Source organism: Nansenia antarctica, assembly GCF_963989245.1.
Source record: "Nansenia antarctica genome assembly, chromosome: 7".
NCBI lineage: Eukaryota > Metazoa > Chordata > Actinopteri > Argentiniformes > Microstomatidae > Nansenia > Nansenia antarctica.
In genome coordinates, this window is record NC_137677.1 from 65972106 (window position 1) to 65986577 (window position 14472).

Genomic DNA, 14472 nt, shown 5'->3' on the forward strand with positions numbered 1-14472 from the left:
TGTCCATCCAGAATCCATGTTCAGCTCTGTTATGTGCTTTTCCACAAAAACAGGCATTTCCCATTGATCTTGGCTACATCAAAACAAATGATGTTGATGAGACGGACCAGAGAGGGACTACGGAATGCAATAAGCAGCATCAAAACGATGTCTTCATATCTATCTATCTTAATACATATAACAAGATAAAAAATAAATACATTCCACATAATTTGATTATTACTTTCATTTCTTAATTCGGGTAGCACAAGAAAACATTAAATTAAATATTGAGTGACAATTACTGTAATGACTACAGTATGTAATTCATCTTTAATGTGCTTTTGCATCTATTTTTGTGAATATCAACAAATGTCTTGTAGTGTTACAGTTTATCCTACTGACTTGAAGTCAGGTCGGCCTCGCTGGGGCAACATGGGGTTGAAGTCAGGTCGGCCTCGCTGGGGCAACATGAAGTCAGGTCGGCCTCGCTGGGGCAACATGAAGTCAGGTCGGCCTCGCTGGGGCAACATGGGGTTGTCGGAGCCACGCCTGTACTCTGGTACTACAGTGAAAAAAAAAGTCTGTCGAATCTAAATGAATCATGGACATCGGTTGCATGAAATAAAATCATGTTTTGCTATCATTAATCTTTCATAAGAATATAGTAAGACAATTTTATAATAGACAAACATGATTTTATTGTGTCATGAACATGAACACTTTGGGATTAAATTGCATAATAAAATCATGTTTGTCTATTATAAAATTGTCTTACTATATTCGTAACTTACGTAACTTGTGCAGGAGATGTCATTGAGTCCAGATCAAGTGTTACTTATATCAGATTAACACTGGACCAATGTCTTTCAGGTGTCTTAATTGCAGAAAGAGTTCTTGCAAACAGTGCAAACAAGCTAACATTTCTGTACCGGAAAACTAGGGAGTTTGACACCAGAATCAACAGGTTGCTTGTGTCTGCACTCATACCGTGTCATTTACACTACGCATGTTCAGCCTGGTTTACTGGTCTGACATCCGGATGGCTGCTAGTTAGTAAGCTTGTTATTTGATCATCTTTGCTATCCAGCCTCTAGTCAGTAGACTGGCTTATGTAGCGTGTTTACTTGACAATGAACAAGCCGTCCAGAAGCACATTTCCTCCGCCATCTTTACCAAGCAGGAGTGTGTGGCTGTGTTCGGAATGGTATACTAGCATACTGCATACTAGCATACTCAATGAGTATATACTGCATACTGCATACTAAATTCACAATAAGTATGCGATTCTCTCATACTCAAATCAAAAGCCAGATTGGTGTACATTGAGGTTACATTCAAAGGTTTATCGTAGGAGTGATTACAATGCTGGTAATATATGGCAATTGATTGTGGAGGCTTCCTCGCAGTGCTGCCAACTTCAAACTAGTCAAACAACTCGCTGCCTGTCTTTCTGTCACTCACTGCTGAGAGAGAGGAGACACATTGACTCTGTCACCACCGAGAAACAACACCTAGGGAAAAGCTAATTTTGCTTATTGATTATTATTGATTTTTATTTTTTTGTAGCCTACTCCTATAATAATAATAATAATAATAATAATAATAATAATAATAATAATAATAATAATAGCCTAATCATAATAATAATAACCATTATTATTGTTATGTACTAAGTTGTGAAGTTATTATTATGTTTTATAGTATATACTAGTTTCGTATGAGAAGAGTTCGATTTTAACTTTGATTTCTGGCGCGCGAGGGAGATTCATCAAGACGGAAGTTAAACAGTCTCCCTCTTCGTTGATTGGATGAGGTGACATCGAGGCAGTGGCCAATGAACGCCTTCATGGCGAGCTATAAGTACGACACTCAAAGCAGCAGGACCATTATCTCACTCTTTTCTTCGGTCACCCCGAAACCCAAGAAGGCAAAGAAGCCCGCGGCTGAGGCCAACGGTGCCACTACACCACTGGCTGTAGAACTGTTTCTATGGACCACTGTAAGAGGACTTTAAACTGGACCCAGGTACCGGACCCCGGCACAGACTTTTTGTTCCCTCCACTGTCCGGCCGCAAGTGCTAGAGTGGGGGCACTCTAGTCACTTTGCCTGCCACCCTGGCTCACACCGGACTGAAGGATGGCGACCAGGTGTGGGCGGTTGACCGCCTGCTGGCTGTCCGCCGTAGGGGACGGGGGTTCCAGTATCTGGTGGACTGGGTGGGTTACGGCCCCGAAGACCGGAGCTGGGTGCCCCCGTCCTACCTCGCCGACCCCACACTCCTGGAGGATTTCTATCTGGCCCACTCGGACGCTCCAGGACGGTCGTCAGGTGCCTCCCCTAAGGGGGGGGTACTGTTGTGAATCCCTCTTCGGCTCCGCCCCCTCCTGCCTCGTTGGCGCTCGTTGAGCCTCATCAGGCTCAAGTGGAGACAGCTGGACCTTCCACATGCAGGGGGGGGTGGAGGAAGACGCGGCCGTTTAAATAATTTCTTAAAAATACGGGGGGGTTAGCGGTCGGTTCTGACTCCAAGTCTTTTTCACTGGCTTTTGTACAGTGTTGCTTTTTGCTCTGCACTTCTGCATTTGTCCTCCTCAGGAAGTATGGACTTATGATGGTTCTCTTCAAAGACTTTTACAGAACACTGGGCCGGATACGCGACCGGCGGCGTGAAGAAGCCTCACCGCTACAGGCCGGGTTAGGGTTACAGGCCCGGTTAGGGTAAGGGGTTAGGGTTAGGGTTAGGGTTAGGGGTTAGGGTTACAGGCCCGGCACCGTGGCCAACCTGTGCGCCATTGTAGTTTATTTGTACTTAATAATGGGCCTATATGTTTGCTCCTGACTGTGGGGCAAGGTATTTATGACCTCCTGGCCCCTCCCCCTGACCTGATAGGACCACTGGCTGTGACTGCATCTTGACCAAGTTTATAAGTAAGGATGTGGGCTCTGGCCCTGGCGCTCTTCTCCCTCACCTCTTGACCAAGCAGCTCCCTCTCTCTCTCTCTCTCTCTCTCTGTCCCCCTCCCCCTCTCTCTCTCTCTCTCTCTCTGTCTCTCTCTGCCAGACCAGCGTCCATCTTTGATGTCTGTGTACTTTTGCATTTTGAATAAATGGTCTTAACCGGCTCAATAACTATTCTTCATTTTAGTAGCCAACAGGTTAGAAATATACGACAGATGGCGAGCCTGAATCCCGGAGGTCTATAAAAAGGAATCTACGTTTGAAAACTTAAGCTGAATCCACGGCTCTGAAGACGGTAAGAATTAAAATAGCGCTATTTTCTGTTTAAACCGCTAGGGGCGCGTGTGCAACAGCTGGGTTTTCAAACATTTTCTTTGAGACTAAAACAACCTTCAACTTTAAGGTTTAAAGTAAAGTAACTTGTTGGAAAAGGAAACACATCTTTCATAGTCTTTAAACTGGGGGTGAGAGCCGGGTTAAGAAGCCCGTATTTGAAAATATACGATTTAATTTGTAAGGTATTTGTAAATGAGTGATTTGATTTGCATGGTGTTATGGAATATCGTGTATGTGTGTAAAATTTGGTATTAGAGGAAGACGTACTCTAATAGTGTCTATATGAAAAAGTGTAGACTGCCAGAAACAAACTGATAAAGGCATTTTGAAGTGGACTGGTATATTACTGATATACGTGTATTAGATCAGAGAAAATTCTGATGAGTGTATTAATGTGTTAATGGTAAGGGGATACGTATTTCTAAATTTGATAAAGTGTAACTGGATTATGGAGTCTGTTTTGTAAATAAGAGCATTATTTGAAGTAGATTAAGAAATCAATTCTTCAGAACTGTGTCATAGAATCCATTCTTAGACGCCATTGCCCTTTGTCCGGAGAAAAGACACGCACAGAGGGCGCGGTTTTCCCCAGAGGTTAGACAAAGGGTTGTTAAATTGACCCCCCTGCTTTCTGCCCTCTGGCCTTTTCACACATCAGGCTACAAACACGCGGTGATTTTTCAAGGAAAACGGGTTGTAAAGCCCCCCTCTTCTTGCCTCTGCAAACAAACACTCCTTTAGAAAGCATTCCTTTAGAAAGGAACCTGACTGATTAATTACATTCCTTATTTCTTACAGATAAAGTTAAATTCATTTCACATAGGTTGTGTAGTAATTTAGAGATAGAAAGATAGTGAATTGATCATTGGGGTATTTTAAAGTAGTTTAAAGTTTAAGCATTGTTTGTTAAAAGTAAAAGATAAATAATAGTTTAACTGGATTGAAAGATAATCGTGAAATTGTTGTGTCGTGGATGTTGTGAGACTAATCTCTTCACAGGAACGGTTTTTCCCCCAGAAGGAAGGGCAAAGACCAGCCCCTCCCCCTCCTCCTTCCTCTCTCATACAAGGCTGTCCTTGTCTCCAGTTTCAAGGAGAAAAGGGGGGGTGGAAGAGCTGGCGCATGCGCAATCGATACGCAAGTCGGTTGCTTGGCGCCGCCTGCTGGACAAAATACGACAAGACATTTTAAAACACTAAATCCTCAGGGAGATACAGCTGAGGTCGATGAAACAGTCCGATACATTAATAAATAGATGGTTATAAATGATTGTAATGTATTACATTACTTTAATTAATTTAATTAATTACAAATTGATTGAATTAATTATTCAGATCATTTTATTTCTCTGTTTTCACAAAACTTTGATCAATTGTTTTGTGACAATCTAATGATATGTTGATAATAGCTAATTGACTTCACAGGTTTACATCAATGAAGTGTCAATGAATAATTCTAACTAATCATTCATTCCTTTCACTTAACAAGTCGATTTCTTTACAGATTGTAATTAATAATTAATCATTCATTCTTTTCCAAATAACAAGTCGATTTCTTTAACAGGTTGTAATTAATAACTAATCATTCATTCCTTTCATTTAACAGTTGATTTATTTACAGGTTGTAATTAATATTTGTAATTTACATATTTTATTTTAGTTAGGTCATTTCCACAGTGTTTGATTAAGGAATAGCAGAATAGTACATATTTGATAGTTGAGCAGTAAAAGGGTTTTTGTGGATCGGTGAATACTTAGGTGTGACCAGCCTTTGTGATTTAATAATTGTGTTGACCAGAACTGTAATTAGTATTGAATGAGTAATTAAGTGACACATATTCATAAACAATTAGGAAACACATTTAAGTATAAAGTACTTACACAGCTATTAGATTTAAGTTAATACTGCACTGACATACACAAGAGGCAAGTCTGTTATTCTGAAGTTGCAGGGTTTTTGTGGGGATGGTTAATACAGTTATATTGGACTAGCATTTGTTTAGCAAACAAGACAAAATAAGGTGGGTTGTAAGAAGCGTACACCTTATCTAATATAGAATATTGTCAGCATATTGAGCAAAGTAGAATGGGGTCGAATTCAACGAAGCTGTTAAAAGATATTAGTGAACATCGTGGAATGTTGGCTACGTTATCCCCTATGGCTATAGTGGAAAAAATGAATCCTCTTGTTAGGGAAATTAGCAAAATGTCAACGAAATGGAATAGCCGTTGGGCATACATTGAACAGCCGTGGCCGAAAGAGGGCAGCCTTAATTTACAATTAATTGCAACATTGGAGATACTTATCAATGTACACAAGGCAAATCAGAAAGGGAAAGATAGGTCAGAGAAACGCAAGTTAGAATTAGACATCTTAGACCTCTTTAAGGTAGAGGGACAGAAAATAGCTCAGATGGAACCGGAAAAGAAAAAAGAATTGGCCAGAACACTGGAACAGAAATTGAACATTTCATCCCCAGACCTGTGTCCTGCCTCCAGTCCCCCTCCATATGCTAAGGCACTGGAGGATCATTCCCAGAAGAAGAAGAAGGAGCCAAGGGGAAAAGGGGACGACAGGAGTGACGAGGAAGATGACAGCGAAGATGGCAGTGAAGACTCAAGTGATGACGACAATGCAGATGTAGGCTACAACGCGCAGGTCAGGAAGATGATAGCCACAGCCGAAAGGAAAGGTGGGAGAAGACGCCCGGAGAAAGAGGGAGATTGTCACCGAATGTCATCAAATACATTAAAGAACTGTCCAGTGCTGATTCGGGGTAACAAGATGGAATATCATCCGTGGCATCATACAGATCTGTCTGAAGTGATCGAGAAACTCCCAGTTCTGGAGGAGGGAGGACATTCGTGGACGCGAGAGGTCGACGTGATACTGACAGGAACGCAGGCCGCGATGGGAGACCTGAAAAGACTCTTAGCTTTTATTGCAGGATTGGATACAATGCAGGAAATATTGATGAAGGCAGGACTTCATAGATATATCAATACATCAGTTTATGATCCAGAGCTCTTCGCAGCAAACAGAGGCAGGCTGTGGAAAGCAATCAGAGAGACCTACCCTACTCACATTCACCCAGACAATATCATTGTGAAGCCACTGGGGGGGGATGAGAATCCCAGGGGTTATGTTGCCCGTGTGCACTCTCAATGGAGAAGTGTGACAGGGAAAGACGCTGAAGATAACCCCTTAGAAAAATCCATAATCAGGGAAAAAATACAAGAAGGGCTTCCTACCCCAGTTAAGGATAAGCTAGCAGAAGTGGTGGGGCTACGACACATGAACAAAGCTGTTTATATAGACCACGTAGCTCATCAAGTTGAGTTATATCGAAAGAATATTCAGATACAGAAGGCACGAGACGAAGAATCACTCAGAATATTGACTCATGTGCAATTGACTGAAAGCGAGAGGAACATAGAGGGAGTGCAGGCTTTAGCCCCACAGCAACAGTCACCTGGAGTGCAGACTGCTACTTACCAGTCCTACTCACAGGGGCCACAAGGGGGGTATCCTGCTACTTACCAGTCCTACCCACAGGGGCCACAAGGGGGGTATCCATACCCACAAGGGCCACCAGGGGTGCAAGCGGTTCCATACCAGATGTACACACAGCCTGGCCAAGGACCACCACCAGGGGGATGGACAGCAGCAGGGAAGGAGATGCTAGAACCATGTTACCAATGCGACCAGAATGGACATCTAGCCTGTACCTGCTGCAACAGGCCCCAGGGGGGCGCAGGGGGGAGCCAAGGAGGAGGATATTGGCCTCCTACTACACCTGCTCCAGGAGTGATGAACCCTTACGGAGGCCCAGCAGCTGGCCTATAGGGGTGCCCGGAAGATCCGAGTGGGAGGTGCCAGCTGGTGGTGACACAGAAGCCTGAAGGCGCCACGCACCTCCCTATGTCTAGAGAATATGTGAAGACAATCGGATTTGAGGGAATTAAACAGCTGATTCCTACAACTGAGCTTGTAGACTTAGAGTACAAGGGACAGAGAGCAACTCTGCCAATACTTGTGTCAGAACACACGCCAACAGGGCTGCTAGGGAAAGATGCTCAATGCCAATTGAACTGTACAGTAAAATGCACACCTGACGGCTGTCAGGTGACGATGCCATCCGGTGCTCAGATTCCATCAACAGCCAGAGTGATTAAGCATAGAACAGACCTACAAGCTTTGCCTTTAAAGGGAGCTGATATAGAATATTGGGTTGATGGGTCTTGTTACGGGGTAGGAGAAACGTTGTGCGCTGGGTATTCCTTAGTTAAAGCACAGAATTCAAAGTTTATTGTAGAACAGGCTGAGGCAGTTCCTCAGCCTTGCTCGGCTCAGTTGGCTGAATTGATTGCCCTCACAGAAGCATGCAACTTGGGAACCGGACGGAGAGTGACAGTGTACACCGACTCTGCCTATGCACATAATGTTTGTCATTTTAATGGAGCTGTATGGAGGGGGCGGGGTTTTAAGAGAACTGATGGTACGCCTATACAGCATCACGCACAGATCATGAAGCTGTTACAAGCCATGATGAAGCCAAAGGAATTAGCCATAGTGAAGTGTGCCACACACAGGTCTGACTCATCACATGTCACACAAGGTAACAGGGCTGCAGAAGATGCAGCCAAAGCCATTACAGGAGCAGACAAGGCAGGTAAAGGTCTTCTGGTCACACATGAAAAGCAATTACAGGGCATGGTCGCACTTGAGGATTTATTGATGTTACAGAGTAGAGCAACTATGTTAGACAAGAACGTTTGGCTAGCAAGGGGGGCAAGTCAGGATGACACAGGTCTATGGAGGAATCATGAGGGGTTGGTTGTAGCACCCTCAGATTTAATAGGCATGTTAATACGGGAAGCTCATGGATTAGCACATGTGGCTAGGGGGGAGGTAAGACGCAAGATCACCAAGGAATATGGGTTTTGGAGTCCATATTTGATGGAACAGATTGACCATGCTTTAGGTCAATGTGGGGTCTGTTGGAGAAACAACATCAGAGTGGGTACACCAGTGGTGTCTGGGCATATCCCTACCCCAATAGGGCCACGGGTGGTGGACAGGGGGGTGGATGTACAGAGTAGGCAGGATGTTGTGCCAACAGGTGCCGAGGTCCCCAGAGAACCTGAGAAGGAGGAGCTACGACGAGATGCTGTGGTGTTGCCTGAGCCAGTGGCAATGCCAGTGTTACAGCCAGTGACATTACCGGCAGTGCCTGAAACCGAGGGGACAGTGGAAAGCTGTCCAGATGCCAATGAACCAGAAACCAACGAAGCAGAGAGTGTTGACAGTCTGGAGGTCCAGCCTGGGAGTGTCCAAAGCCTGGACACCTGTGCTACTGGGGATGCTGGCGAGTGCCTGCACCATGCTTCAGATGATGCTGAGGGCGACTCCCCAGACCTTGATCAGCGTGGGAGGGGACCAGGCGGCTGCCTGAACCTCAATGACACTGACGGACGACGACCAGTTAGGAAAAGATTAAAGACTATGAATAGGGTAGTGAAGCAGCAGATCAAAGGGAACGACGGGAATGGACAGCAGATGATAGCATGGCTGGAAACGGTCTTAGGGGCATGGGAAACTTATTTTGCTAAGATAGGAGCACCTATTATAGCAGACATGATTTTTGACTTTCTTAGGAGGCAGGGCCTCATTGACTGTTTTTGGAAAATCAGTCACTCAGTCCACGTTAATGAACTTTTCAGAAGACTAGTCCTCACCTGAGGTGAAGATCTATGCATTAATGCATTCCCTTTGTCCTATGCTTACTGTTGGAGAATTATGTGTTATGATAACTGAATGTCATTATTTGTGTATTGTTTGTTTGTTTCTATATCGTGTGATTGAGGTCAGTTGAGAAGTGATGTGGTGGTTATACAAAGCTAGGAGAGAGGTTCTGTTCCTAGCGCAACGAAAATGGAAGCTCCTGACTATGAAAGTGTTATCAATCTGAGACAGCGGTAAAGGCTGTTCTCCAACTGGGTACACGTGCTAGCAACCTCTGACCCTGACGCTTCAAGGACAGAGAAGACATCGGTCGTTGGAAGTTTTTGTGTTGAAATATGTATGATGTACTGTGTTTAGATTAATTTGTATTGTTATTTTTAGGATTCTTTTTTATTGTTGATTGTTTTGTATTTGGTTTATATGATATCTTTGGTTGCTGGTACTGGTGCTGGGTTGGTCTGTGTTATTATGTTTCTTGTGTTGTGTGTTGATGTAGTTTTTCTGTTGTTTATTGGAACATGTTGTTTATTTTTTAAAAAAAAAAAAATTTCTTCTTTGGTTTCTTAGTTGCAGTCGGTGGGGTTTTGTGTTTTTGTTTTTGTTTTGTGGTCATTTAGTTTCGGAACACCCTCTGGGTATTCCGAGGGGGGAATCTGTAGTTTATTTGTACTTAATAATGGGCCTATATGTTTGCTCCTGACTGTGGGGCAAGGTATTTATGACCTCCTGGCCCCTCCCCCTGACCTGATAGGACCACTGGCTGTGACTGCATCTTGACCAAGTTTATAAGTAAGGATGTGGGCTCTGGCCCTGGCGCTCTTCTCCCTCACCTCTTGACCAAGCAGCTCCCTCTCTCTCTCTCTCTCTCTCTCTCTGTCTCTCTCTGCCAGACCAGCGTCCATCTTTGATGTCTGTGTACTTTTGCATTTTGAATAAATGGTCTTAACCGGCTCAATAACTATTCTTCATTTTAGTAGCCAACAGGTTAGAAATATACGACACCATCCACGCCAAGAGGGTCACCATCATGCCCAAAGACATCCAGCTGGCCCGCCGTATCCGTGGAGAGCGCGCCTGAGATGACCACCCTGATCTAAAAGTAGATCTACCAAAGGCTCTTTTAAGAGCCACCTCAATATCTCCCTCAGAGGCGAGTTTCCATTTACCACCCGTCTACTCCATGAATCTCCATTATAGGTCGTCTCTCTCTCCAACTGTTATAATGAACCTGCTATTCAAATTATAGAGGGGGTAAAATACTTATTTTCTCCACTGTATACACCAGGGAATAGACAGCATACCAGTGAATAATAATAACCTTTATTTGTATTGTGTGTGTGTGTGTGTGTGTGTGTGTGTGACCCTACCATTAGTTCCAGCATGGTGATGGTGTGGTTCAGAGGTTCCCACGGCGGCAGTAACGTCATTAAATCAAGGGTTCAAGGGTACTTTATTTGTCACATGCACAGAAATACAAAGTAAAACATGCAGTGAGATGAAATGGGACTAGACACTCAACACTGTGCCAGAAAAGAAAGAGACAATAGTAACAATAAAAGACAGAGGACATAAGGGACATAAAGTGCTGAACATAAAGTGCTGTGCAAGTAGCAATAGTGTCCTGCGCTATAAAAAGACAATTTTAAAAAGGCAGTAGCCTAGCGTAGTACAAGGGAACCAATTGTGCTTTAAGAGATAAATATATATGTGCTATTAACAAAGAGCAATATTTCTGCTTTCCTTCATTTTTCCCCTCTTGCCCATTCCACATGGTAACTCCGTAGAATGTTATGCACCTGCTCCTGAGATGGGTGTGAGCATAATACATTTTCTTGCACTGTACAGAACGTATGCAACAACTGCAAAAAGTACATTTGAGGTACACACACTGTCACATTCTGTGGTACATGTGTTGTGTAGACAGGCATACCCATGCACACACAATTGTAGCCAGTGTTATTTCAGAATTATTTGGGATTTTTCAGACATAATACTGTATTTTGACAGTGACAGTGAAAACAGTGTACATTCCGTTCGTGTTTTGTGATTCAGCATTTGCAGACATTTTTGAGAGATATATTTCATAGCTATTGGCAAAAACAATCTTAGTTTGGTTCTTTAATTTCTATTCTTGTTCATCACCTATATTTTCTTTACAGCTTTGATTATAATTAGATAAATGTGAAAGTCAATTGACAATATACATTCAAAATAATAAACAGCAATGAAAACATTGTTTCATTAACATTTTTCCTAGATAAGTATGATTTATGACACCCAGGTCTTTATTATAGTGGATTTTGCATTTTCAAAGTTAGGGGCATCATGTGCATAAAAACGCTTCTACTCATCATGCTGTCGTTCGGCCCCACCTATTCCCAGGGGTAAAAGATATGCACTTTTGAATGTGTACACAGTACCTATTGTGCATTATTGCGTACAGTACCTGTTTGTGCCTACAGGAGGCGCCCTTTAATATTATGGGCTATTTTGGGGCATTCTTGCGCCCTGACTATACCCCCTTGTACGGGTCACCCTTGGGACTAGGAGCACCGTGTCAGGACAAGTGCTTTTAAAACCCCAATGATGTCCCGGGTCGACTGGACCCGACACAGCAAAATCACCAGTGTTAAATTAACTCTGAGAGTGTTAAATTTAACACTAGAAAAGTGTTTATATGTGTCCACTCTTTTTAGTGTTGAATTAACACTTTTGAAAGAGTTCATGTTTTTACACTCATCAAGAGTTATTTCAACACTGTAAGGAGTTGAACATTAACACTGGCTAACACTTTAGTAGAGTCAATAGTACACTAGTGTCAGTGTTAGAACATCAACACTACCAGACTACACTTGACTCCAATATATTAACACTAATGGGTGTAACAATTGACTGATGGTGTAGAATATAATTAACTCGAGGGTGTAGAATATTATGGACAACCAATGCCCAATCTAGCATCTGTACCCACCACAACCACCCCATACCTATTATTAAAAAAATACAAGACAACAACTTGCTCCGAAATAATATTTTATTCACAGGCTACACCACATTTCACAACAATGAACTGCATGGATTCATAAGTTACAGTATGGGACAATGTACACTTGGTCATCAGTGTCGTATGAAAATTGCCTATCACAAGGTCTGTAGTACGCCAGGTCATCTACACAGATCACTGTGAAAACATCTGTTTTCTCCTCACTACCAAATGCATTTAAGTGATCATCAAAAAAAATGGTTGACTTCACAAATTAAAAGATAGGCATTGTCATCTCTAACTATTATACTGTCAATCCTGTTGAACAAAGGCATCTCATTTTCAACTGCAGAACATACAAACATCCCAACCTGATACTCCGTGCCATAGCTTTTGACCCAGGAAGTGGTGGAAACAGACGACACATCAAAAGTTTCATTCAGCGCCTCACTGCCCTCTAAACTGCTGACCAAGACTTCAGTAATGGGACCAAACTGGAATCTTTTAAAATAAAAGTTCTCAAAATGAAAAGCTAACTGCCTCTGGTGTTTCTTAACCAGTGTTTTTAAAGTTTTTTACAGACTTTTTGAAGAAGTTGTGCTTTCCTTCAAATCTCATGCACCACATGTGTATGAGTGGCCCAATTGTTCTAATACAGCTTGGGTAATGGATCATTAGGTGATGTTTTGGAATCAAATTGCGCTCTGGAAAGAGACATTTAAAAAGCTTGTGATGATAAAAAATGAGATGTTTCAAATAGCAAGTCATACCATGGGTTACAGTAGGTGAAAACACAATGTTGACAATTTGAATTAAGAGGAGTAACAAGTTCCAACAGCTATCATTCCTATCAACCAAATATCAATGGGGTATTCCGTAAGAGGCACCATGACTGGACAGCATTAAGGCCAAGATCGTTGCTTTTGTCATCCAGTTTAAGCCCACTGTTTTTCTCTCTGTGTATATCCATAATTGAGGCTCATAATTCTCTCAGACAATGCACTCAAGGATATGGAATTCTTCATCAAATACTGAAACAGAAGCTTTAGCTCATACTGCACCACTCCTTCTAGCAGATCATGCATTATATCTACAGCGTAGTTGTCTGAAGTATGGAACAACTGGAGGGAATTAAGCCAACAGGCTCGTTTGACACCAAATGTTGAGGTCAAAGCAGGATTTAGTTGAATGGCAAGGAGGTGTTCTGCATGAAGGTCTTCTGAACGTAGAGTTAAACCTGGATGATCTTCACTATAAACTGACTGCGACTCTCTCTTATCAGTTAAACAAAATCTACAGCAATAATTTGCACTAAATGATTCAACGAAACCAAGAAGACCATGCATAGCTAAATTGTCTCCATGTAACCTGAAAAACGGAACCCTTCACAGGCGTGGCTGAAAAGGGCACCTGCATTCCTTGAGTCTCTAAAATCTTGAGACCATCAATAAGTGGCTTTAGAATGGGCTCAAACCCATATTTCTTCAAGTCCACTGAGTGAAAGAGCGCTACAAGATGAATGTTCATTAACACAGAATTGAGCTTTGGTGGCAAATTTCTCAGAATAAAATAAATACATCCCAGTTTGTGCACTCCCTTTTTTGAGCCTAATGGATTAGCAGTTTCAAAATCGTCATAGTAGAGCTGGATCTGAAGAGCATGTTCTTGTTGGGAAAATAAACTATGATTCCTAAAGTAGAGGCCATCACTTATATCTCTGTAAAAACCCTCCTGGTGTGGTTTTGCTTTTTGGAAACTGTTACAGAGTTCACTGTTCCTAAACATAGATGAAAGAGACCCCATGATGGGTACATACATAAACTTATCATTGACCGGAACTTGCCTATATGTGCCTGTTGTTCTATCTCTGCGCATATCAAAACGTACGCCAAGGACATGCTCTACAGGTTCTACTATTTTCCATTTTTCCTCAAAATGCCTCATCCTTTTAGATTCTGTGTTAAGAAATGAAAATGAATGTTCAAGTTGATCAAAACAATCCTCAACTTTCTCTAAGGTTTCTCTAGATGCATCAGAAGACAAACAATTAACAACAGCTTCTTTTGCATGAGCATGGATGTCATTAACCAGTTCCTCCATTGAGCCAACTAGACACTGCACAATAACAGACTGAGCAATAACAGAGCTGCAGAGCTCTCCATGTGCTCGGGATAAGTGCCGCTTGTAACCAGAGTATGTGCAAAAAACAAATGAACATCCAGGCTCTCCACAGTTCAAACGCAAAGACCTTCCGGGGTACAAACCATGCTGAAACTTCAAATGTCTAAATAACACTGAACAACTTGTGTGGTGTACCTTGCAAAAGTAACATGTGAATATACATATTACATATACATCCGGTCAACAACGTCTATCTCTTGAAATTGCACTGTTACGAAACCTTGCTCTGATTTCCTTGACCCGAGGACTCTCCTTCACATTGCCAACATCGATGCCATACACAGTG